At 39.9% G+C, this 10,131-nt stretch overlaps 1 long non-coding RNA gene across 1 annotated transcript in view; it reads left to right on the top strand.

Annotated features, from left to right (window-relative positions):
- The first annotated feature begins 8,559 nt into the window (after window positions 1–8,559).
- The window catches only part of LOC125178775, an 11,665-nt gene continuing 10,093 nt past the window's right edge, over window positions 8,560–10,131 (top strand). The window contains exon 1 of the long non-coding RNA XR_007157016.1: window positions 8,560–8,615. This is a non-coding gene — a long non-coding RNA (uncharacterized LOC125178775). The remainder of the gene's footprint in view (window positions 8,616–10,131) is intronic.

Below are 10,131 nucleotides of genomic sequence, written 5' to 3'. Positions count from 1 at the left end.
ATAAAGTAAAAGTAATGAAGGTTCATAATAACATATAGTGGTAGTTCAACTAATATCGTGCAGAAAGACAGTTAAGATGAGTCCAATTTATTCCTTGATAATTTCATTTTAATAATCCATACATTGATGTCATATTATCCTTAGAATACTATACAACATGATAGAGAATCTGATGTGATAATATATATTGTATCATTTTTAATTATACTTGCTCTGATAATTTTTTATTACCGTCGTATTCTGCTGAATAATGCAAGAAATTAATATAATGATAAATCTATACAATTTTTTCTATAAAATCATACTGCAATCTTTCTACTTTCCCAGCCAAATTGCTGATCGCGATTATATTCGGTCTATATTTAAAAATCAGGTTATCAACTGATCATATACACTGAGTTTAAAATGAACGTCACGCAGTCAAATAAAACTATATCGAATTATATCAATTTCTTCCAGGGACCTTTCCTCTTCTTCACTTATTTAAGGAAAATTTTTTCCTCGAAAACTTCGGCATCCCGCGTCACCCAACCGATGGAGGTGGTGGAGTTCACCGCAGTCCAATGGATATCCGAACGAGGACTGGACGAGCTCCTGAGCACAATGCCTGATCATCTGACTTTGCCCCACTATAAACAGCGGCATGAAGCAAATATAAACATCGTACATCATTTGTCCCAACATGAAGACCTCAGCTGACCCAACGGCATGAGGGCATCGGCTGGCCCAACTGAAGGCATCAGCTGGCCAAATTGAGGGCATCGGCTGGCCCAACTGAAGGCATCAGCTGGCCAAATTGAGGGCATCAGCTGGCCCAACTGCATGAGGGCATCGGCTGGCCCAACTGAAGGCATCAGCTGGCCCAACTGAAGACATCAGCTGGCCAAACTGAAGCCATCAGCTGGCCCAACTGAAGCCATCAGCTCGCCCAACTGAGGGCATTAGCTCGCCCAACTGAGGGCATTAGCTGGCCCAACTGAGGCCATAAGCTGGCCCAAGTGTGGTTAGATGCGCGGTATAGTTACGTTGCACTGCCCCCGGTAGCATGGCGGCAAGGACGCCTGCCTGCGGTAATACGAAGGCGTTTCTTCAGCGTAGCCTGGGACTGCGACGCCCGAAATTGTAGGAGATACCGTATGAGATCTGTGAGCATAAAGATGCGAGTGCTGCTGACAGAGTGATTTGATGAGTGTTGTAAGCGAAAGCCGAGTAACTCTTCAAGAGCTTTATTCAACAAGAACGCAACATATTGGAACAAAATAACACTACTATAAAACAAGAAAAACGGTTACGTAATAGGAATGTATTTATATGTGAAAGTCTTGCACATAACGAAACTATTTACACTATACCTACAAGGAGAACAGTAGTTCAAGGACTTGAACGTACAAGAGCCGAGTCAATGCTAACTGTCTCGGTTTCCTGACGGAGGGAAAACTCTTCGCATTGTAAACCGAGTTGACGGATCTTAGTTCGGAGTTATAAATCGTTTGGTTTCCACATTTATTTTCCAAAGCTGAGTCCGTAATCTGGGAATGATAAACAAATAGATTTTTACAGACGAAAACTACAGATGAACAATAGTGTTTCAATCTTTTCAGTTTCTCAAACAAAATAGAATCAACAAATAATATGACACGTTCCAACGGATCAAATGACGACAGAAAAAAACTTACTGATGGTGCGAAGGGTGCCTTCACCGACAAATTCAAAGGCAATTCAATTAACACTTTAAGTCTGAAAAGTATCGAGAAAATGAAAAATCGCAAACTAGTACAATTAATACAGGATAATTATTATCGCACGAATGTTTATAATGACAACTAAAACTGACTAAGGTTTGACAAACTAAGAACCATGACAAATAAATGTGTTACAGTTAAGCCGAAGTCTGGATACAAAGTGGGAGGCGAGAGCTGCTCTCGGAACGACGACGCATGTCATTCAGAGGTGGAAGCCCCCATATCCAGCTCTCGAGGAATTTCGCCGCGCTACAACGCGACAGCTAACAATGGTCACTAGTTCTAGAGCGAAGTAACTTACTCGTAGGAACTATAGTACGGAATACTATGTACATATGTGGGCGCTATAACAGAAATTTCATGACAATGAGGTTTGGACAAACAAGTGTGTACTCTTGTGTACAAATATAACTTGAAATAACAGTAGCTTGAAATGAAAACCTAGCAAGATCGTTACAAAAATGATGCAATAAAAGCAAGAAAGAGAGGCTGCACAACGTGGTGCGCTGTTGTGTACATGTATACTTGTTGTGTCCAAAAATATAATACTAAACGCAATAAATTTTCTCTTTGATTTACGGAGTGAACAATTGCGTAGTTCAACAACCCTCGGCTCTCTTAGACCAGTTTCGACCATAGATCAGAGTTTGACTTTCATTTATTATCTTTTGAGCAATTTCATCAATTATTTCACACGATTCAATCGTTAAAAAATAAAACACAATGTATCTTGAAAATTGTAAGTTCAGGCTCAAAATAATGCATAACTAACAGACTACATATGGTTATTATATGAACCCAAAAATGAATTGCTTAAATCGTGCGGTGCGCTAAGCAGAGTCTCCTGTTTCTGATATGACCATAAATTAAATTTAAGCACAAATCACTGTAGACGTAAGTCAAAAATATATAGTGCATTGACAAGTATGTATTATTGGTTGGAAAATAATATACAGCAATGCATGTTCTTTAAAAATATAAATAAACTAACCTAGCATCCGACCAGCCCCAGGGCCTGCATATCATGAAGAAACGCATTGACTATTCTTAGTGTGGCGGCTGCCTCACACTAATAATAAAAATATAACTCAGTACTCGCTGCAGTGAGCGACAGAGAGCGCATTTTCTCGTCGACGAAAACTTGAAGTCACGGACGGACAGACGGACGGACGGACGGACATGGCGAGCAGAACGACGAAAACGTGAAGTCACGGACGGACGGACAGACATGACGAGCACAACAGTGCATTTTTTCATAAATGAGAAAATGCGCTAAAGATTGGGCAAATTTCGTCCGAAAAGCAATGCATTTTTTCACTCTCGTGGAGGTTATCTGACCCAGGTTGGTCCAAAAAAATGCGTTTCAGTGCACCGTACAGCAAGTGTGTCACTATTTGGACAATATGACCCATCAATTCTCTGAGCGTTGCCGGATTTGATAACCATTAACGTGTTTAATGCGAGGTCATTTGAGATGCAATACAGGAGCCGTTTCTCGTATTTGAAGAAAAGTTATTTTTTAGAGTTATTGAATTATATAGATTAGTTTTTATCATTGAAATTATAATTCACTTCATCGTATATTAATTAATTATTTGGCCCTCATGTTCAATTCAATATTTGCAATGGAGTTCTCAAATCGAATTATCGTTCCACCATATCAAAGCATATTTACTTATTTTGTAAACTACGTTCTGATTAAATTATTTAACTGGTAAATTTGTTCACGTTACATGCAGCTCTCGCAGGCTTCGCTGTAAATACAGTTTTGTTACTTCGAAACCGCAGATAAGAAAAAGGCTTCGACTACCTCACCCAAACCTATCGCAACGCTGTCCTTATCGACGAGCATCCGGCACTCAAGCGCAACCTATTCTGTCAGGGCTCCCGGAGGCATATGCTAGTCTGAATTATACATATACCTTGCATATACTTATTTAGTTCTTCACTTTGTTGTTTGTAGTCAAGGGTTGAAATATTTTTTTTAACTCTAACACACCAAAGGAAATATTCTGGGTGCTGAGTGTGGTGTTCCTAGAACTCACCCCCAACAGAACATATTATCACTATATAGTTTCAGAATTACTGTTGAAAATCAAGGCTACAAAATTTGAAGAAATGAGCGCTAAAATAATGCACTTTCAATTTAAATTTAAGCTCGGTCCTTGCCATTGTCGTGTTTTTTCCAAACAAATTTGGTTCCACTATGCCGTGTCAGCAACGAACAGGCTGATCCTAAAAGCCCGCTGCAGCGATGAGTGAGGAATTGTGTTGAGAAGTGCTATTATATAGCATGTTAAGAATCAAACAATTTTGGTATTCTGATATGATTACATCACAGGCAGCTAGAGAATTTTTGGGGGACGCTCAAAGGTTTTTAGCGTGGTGCACATATCACAATACTTTTTTTTAGATCTTTCAGTTTTTTACATGATTCAGCCTATCTTAAATACATATTGCATTTCATTTAATGATGAATTTCTTACATCATCAAAGGATAAAATTGAGAAGTATTTTGACTACACCTGATTATTGTTAAGAAAAACGTCCTCACGTCTCATATTCACTTGTCCTTCGTTATCGTCACTAAGGTCAGCGCCTAATTTCTGAGTGTGTTAGGCAATCTAGCTATGCCACTTTTGGGGAGAGACATTTGAAATGACGTAATATGACTAGACGTAAATACCGCGTGTCAGTGTATATACTCAACTATTGTTTCTATCTCGTAGAAGTAGGCATGAATAGTAGCCCATGTATGCGTAGTGGTCCTAGTAAAATTTGTACTCACTGCAGAGGAGACGGGAGAGGTATGTCATTCTGTACACATGGAAAATGATAACAGGAATGGTGCCAAACTTCGAGAGCGAGACCTTCAAGATTCAGACATATCACAACGAGAGAAGGGGGAGACTGTGCAAGATCCCTCCTCTGCGTAACAGATCCGCAGTCAGATTTCAATCCCTGCGAGAAGGATCACTCTCCGTGGCAGGACCAAGGCTGTTCAACGCCCTACCAAGGGATCTAAGAGAGGGGGAGTTCACCCTGGAGACCTTCAAGAGACAGCTAGACGTGTTCCTGAGTCAATCCCAGATCGACCTCCCCTGCAACACTACCAGCGGCGAGAAGCAAGCAACAGCATCGTGCATCAGGTGGCCCAAATGAGGGCGGATGAACGATAATCAGAGGCGGCGATCCATCGTGGCCTGGGACTGCTGTGTCCCAAACAAATACTAAGGATACTAAGGATAGTACACGTAGCGACCGAAGTACGCACACGTAGTGGATCATGTTAACCTAGCGACGTAAGTACACGTAGCGGACTAAGTACACGTAGTGGCCCATCGTCTGTAGTGGTGGGATTAGGTAAAAAGCCGTCATGCAGTGATTGTCAGACGGAGTAACAAACTCTTAACCATTTATATAGTTACAAACTCTGCTATTTGAAATTTATAAGAATAAACGCGACCGGTAATGGATTAAACTCATTGCGATTAATGCATCCATAGTCTCCTTAGTATATATTTCGGACGCAGCAGTCCCAAGCCACGATGGAGCATCTCCTCTGACTATCTCTCATCCATTCTTATTTGGGCCAGCTGATGCATGATGTAGTTTGCTTCTCGCCGCTGGGGCAAACGATCAGGGATTGTGCCCAGGAACACGTCCAGCCATCTCTTTAAGGTCTCCAGGGTAAACTCACCCTCTCTTAGATCCTTCGGTAGGACGATAAACAACCTCGGCCCTGCCACGGAAAGAGATCCTTCCCGCGGGGATTGAAATCAGACCGCTGATCTGTTACGTGGTGAGGAAATCATGCACAGTCTCCCCCTTCTCTCGTTATGGTATGTTTACGGGGTCCAAAGCTGGCAACAGTATTCAAGGATAGGTATTACAAGGGCTCTGAAGAGTGTGATCATCGGTTCCGCTTCTCTTGTTCTGAAAGTCCGCCTGATCCACCCCATCTGACTCCTGCCTCTTGCGGTTATTGCCGCTATGTTATCACCAATCTTGACCGGAGTAGTCATCAACACTCCTAGATCGAAAATGAGTCGCTTCTCAATGATTTCCTAGCCGTCAGGTGCCAGGTAGCGGTGCTCCATACCAGCTGTTCCGCTACCTCTGTTTCTCAGAACCTGAAACTCTGTTCCGTTGAACTGCATTTTATTCACTTGGGCCGAGTCATATATTGCAGAGAGGTCTTCTTGCAACCGCTCGCAGTCTTCTAGCTGTTCTGTCCGTATTAGTCTTTAGTATCCGTTTTTATCTACGAATGACGATATTGAGGCGTAATTCACTGCCACATCTAGGTCGGCGACGTGGATGAGGATAGGGCCGAGTACCGTTCACTGTGGTACTCCACTCTTCCTTTGGCTCGAACTCAGCCCAACAACGACAGCTTGTAGTCCTTCAGTTAGGAAGTTGTGGATCCAAGCTAACAAATCACCCATGATTCACAGCAGTCTTAATTTTCTAAAGAGTTCTCCATGGTCAACTTTGTCAAACGCTTTCGCGAAGTCTAAATACACCACGTCCAACCCGGCCCTTTCTTCCAGAATGGCCGGGCTTTGGTGGTGGTGCTCCAGTAACTGGTACAAGCAGGAGCGACTTCTTGCATTGCAAAAAAATTCAGAAATTCGTTTGTTAAACAAAAATTGGTGTTCAGGAAGTGCTTTGTAGTAGCCTTTAGAAAGAAAATCTGCAAAAAGTGGAGAAACGTCTTAAACCAAGCAATTGACTAATGACGATTTTTTCGTGAGACTAATCTGGTCGAAAATGCAAAAATGTTTCCACATCCGCACCAGCAGTACCTGAGAGGGCCTATTTTATATCTTGTCTTGCTTCTGGTATCAGAGGCTAGAGTTAGAGACCATCCAGTCCCAACTTCACACTTGAGTTCTCATTCAAACCCGTTGTCGAGTGCGCTAGAGGGCGTAGTATACTACATGAAGTCGGGTTCTTAACCCTTCCGTTGTTTTCATTTACGGTATACGCCCTTGCTTTCTGAGCATAAGGTCGAAATTGCGAGTCATTTTTACCCAAAGACAAAAGGTAAAACCGTAGCAACCAACCTACAGCAAGTTGGAGAGGCGGGGCAAGCAGAACCGTTCATTGGCTGCAGCAGGGTAAGGAGTCATGACAAAGTGTGTATGTTAAGCCAGAGTAGGTTAGTCCAGATGATGTTATTACCATGCTTAACTTTAGCATGAACAAGTGGTGGCTGCGGACTTGTGGATGTGATGGAGAATATGATAATTTATCAGTTTTCTAGGATATGTTGATCTTTTCTGAACTTCCCGTTAACAGCTCTTTTCGATAAATGGTGCCTTCCAAAATGTATTTGCATTTTGAGCCATCAAATCCTTCAATATATTGCTAAATGTAATCATTACCTAGATTGGGATGCGGATTAATAATAACTTCAGAATTTTTCCTTAAAGATTTAGTCAGATTAACAAAATAGCGTCGTTTGAAGCAGAAAGGGTTAGTAGTTGTAAAACTTTACATTAAAGAAAAGTTGAGTTGAGCTCTCGAGAAGCTAATTTACGAATTCGGGGTGTTAGGACATTTAATATAAACCAATTATGAGATTCGAAATTGGCATGAATTACACCGAACGCTTCATGCGATGGCCTAAAATTAAAATTTACTCGACGACCGATCTAGTATGTCTCAAATCAACGCTGGTAAATGATACAAATCCGGATTGAACTTTGATTCTATTTATAAGAATCATCTTTCTTGTCTCTGACAAAAAACGTTTTCTTGGCTGATTTGCTGCTTTGGTTAGACATTAGAGCCTTCATGCTTTTAATAGATTTCTACTACAGAGATTTTTTCGCGCCTAAACAAAATAAACAAGCTATATAGGTTAATTCAAGGAGCTTGTTTAATGTTTACAATGTTTTTTTTAAACCATTATCTGTTCTGAATATATTGTACGCGTGTTGACTGTTGACCCTATTGAAGTATACAAATCTACTCATGGTTTATGCAAAGTCTTAGCAGAATTAGTAGAATTTAAAACAAGAACACCACCAGTTGGCTATTGTTATATGTTAAAAAAACCGCGGTGCAATTCATCCCCACGAAAGCATTTCTCCTCGCGACGTCAGCAACATGTGGAACGGCCTACTTTATGATAATATTGACGCTCCGAGTATGAACGCGTTCAAGAATAAACTAGACTGCAATACAGAAGTATATGTTCAGTCTTGAAATGCCTAGCACTCTACGGAATGATAAGAAGTTAAATATTGATGTAAGCCAACGTCAGTTGAAAAGATCTTGCCGAATGCCAGTTTATATATCTGTGAACAAGTCACAAAAAGTCCAAACGGCTACAGGCTAATTGTAGGCCTATTTCTTCAACGCCGACGATGCTATGCTATTGCCATGTACGTATGTCGTGCATTGGTTCGTCGTTAGTCATGCACATAACACACGCAACCGTAACTCCCAATGAATCTTTAAAAGCAAACGTGTATTAAACAAATTTACTTACATTCAATTTATTCAGGGACTGAAAATTAGTATCGCAGTTTACTATTTGAGGCAGTATTTTCTGTTTTACGCCTCTTCGATGATAAATTATTAGTCGCGTCTTCCTACGACTGAAATAAAAAAATAACTTGAGATCGTTTCATGCAGAAGCACTAAAAGATAAAACAGAATATTCAGATTAATTACTAATATTTCTTAAAATTTCAAATGATTTCAGTAAATACGTAACGTGAGTCATAATGTGGAACATATTTTTACTTCTTAGGCGCGCATACCGTAACTCGTCCAGAAGCCAGTTAACTCGAAGCAGTTGCCTCTTTGGTCAAAGTCTGCACTCAGCATATTTACTTCAGTGTTGACTTTAGCGCAGTGGTGAGTGGTTGGGTCAAGATGAAGATTTTTTATTTCTTTCTTTGAACTTTAGTGTTATTAAATCTTACGTTTCTAATAATTTTCAACATTTCATCGATTTTGCCGTCAAAAATCTCAGCATGTTTATTTTTTCTAATCTTATCGTTGCGGAAGAGAATGTGTCTGCTCACGTTGGTGATCTGTGCCACCTAAGCGCACTTGCTCAACTTCCTCGTCGTCTGTATGACGAATAGTTTTCATTTTTAGCCTAATTATCTCTTTATTTTATTACTTGCTCATTTTAATAGTCTCAAAATGTTAGGGAAAATTTTGGGAGAGCTTTTATCTTGGGCGTTGCCAAAAACGTAGTCGATTTGTTTCCGTTATGAAGATATTATATGATCGTCAGCGCTCAGCTGTTGTTTTCATTGTTTTCGTAAGATTACGACTCACAAGACAATATTGAATATGTATAGATGCCAAATTGCCAAATATTGTTTGCTACTAATATTTCTTTGTAAAACTGGCCTTTTATTTAAAAAAAAGATCTTTATATTGTGATGTGATCTTTATATTGTGATGTGGTGGTCAGGTGGAGAAATGTTATTTAAAATCTAGCATTTAATAATATGAATTGTGTATTATGATCATCATAGAAATTTAACCACAGCATCAGGTCATCAGGATTCAAATTGTTCTAGTGATTTTGAAAATCTCACAGTACCTACCAAACTGACAAATTTTCAATACATTTGAAATCTTGTAGCCCATTCATGAATCATGCACATTTAAAATTATTAAAAGTTAAATATGAGATTGAGATCTAAGATAATTAATCAAGTAGGAATCCAGCAGTCTGCCAGATTTTTACTTGATTAATAATTACCTTGGAAAATGGCTTGGATCTCACACTGCTGGCAGCCTGGCGCTACTTCCAAAAAATGGCAGGAAAGTACTAGTTCAGTAGTTTCAGACTTGCAGCTCAAGCAGTTGATATATTTAATATTCTACACTTGCACACTGCGCACACTGTGACTGCACAACATTGGTGGATTTGAGAACTAAAAAATTCCTATTTATATAAAATTTTGTTGCTGCAAAATGACATAGGCCTATTTTGAAAGGAATTAGTACCGTCAACTGGGGCTAGGGTAAACGCGGTATATTCCGACACATTAAGGACGCATCGAGAAATGAAAAACTATAAAAAAAACTGTATGCGTTACGTAAGTTCTGTTGCCTGAGTTGCCTCCACATGACTCTTCAAAACACTTTACTACGCGTCAGCAACGATGAAACGTCACAAAATGTTGCCATATTTATTAAAAAGCCTTTAGAATGGAAACCTACCAAATCCCTATATTCCGTCACTTTGTGTGGCAATATTCGACACGTGATGAGTCGCATTGCGTCAGCGCTTCAAATTTAACTGATACGTATTGCCGACATCCACGTGTTTGAATTCCGTTTGCTGTGTGAGCTGTATTGGGATACAACACGGCTTTGAATTAGAACACTAACGAATATTGAACACTAC

The sequence above is a fragment of the Hyalella azteca genome, unplaced genomic scaffold (assembly GCF_000764305.2).
Source record: "Hyalella azteca isolate HAZT.00-mixed unplaced genomic scaffold, Hazt_2.0.2 contig12609, whole genome shotgun sequence".
NCBI lineage: Eukaryota > Metazoa > Arthropoda > Malacostraca > Amphipoda > Hyalellidae > Hyalella > Hyalella azteca.
Note: the sequence above shows the minus strand (reverse complement) of the source record. Positions and strands in the feature narration are given on the sequence as shown.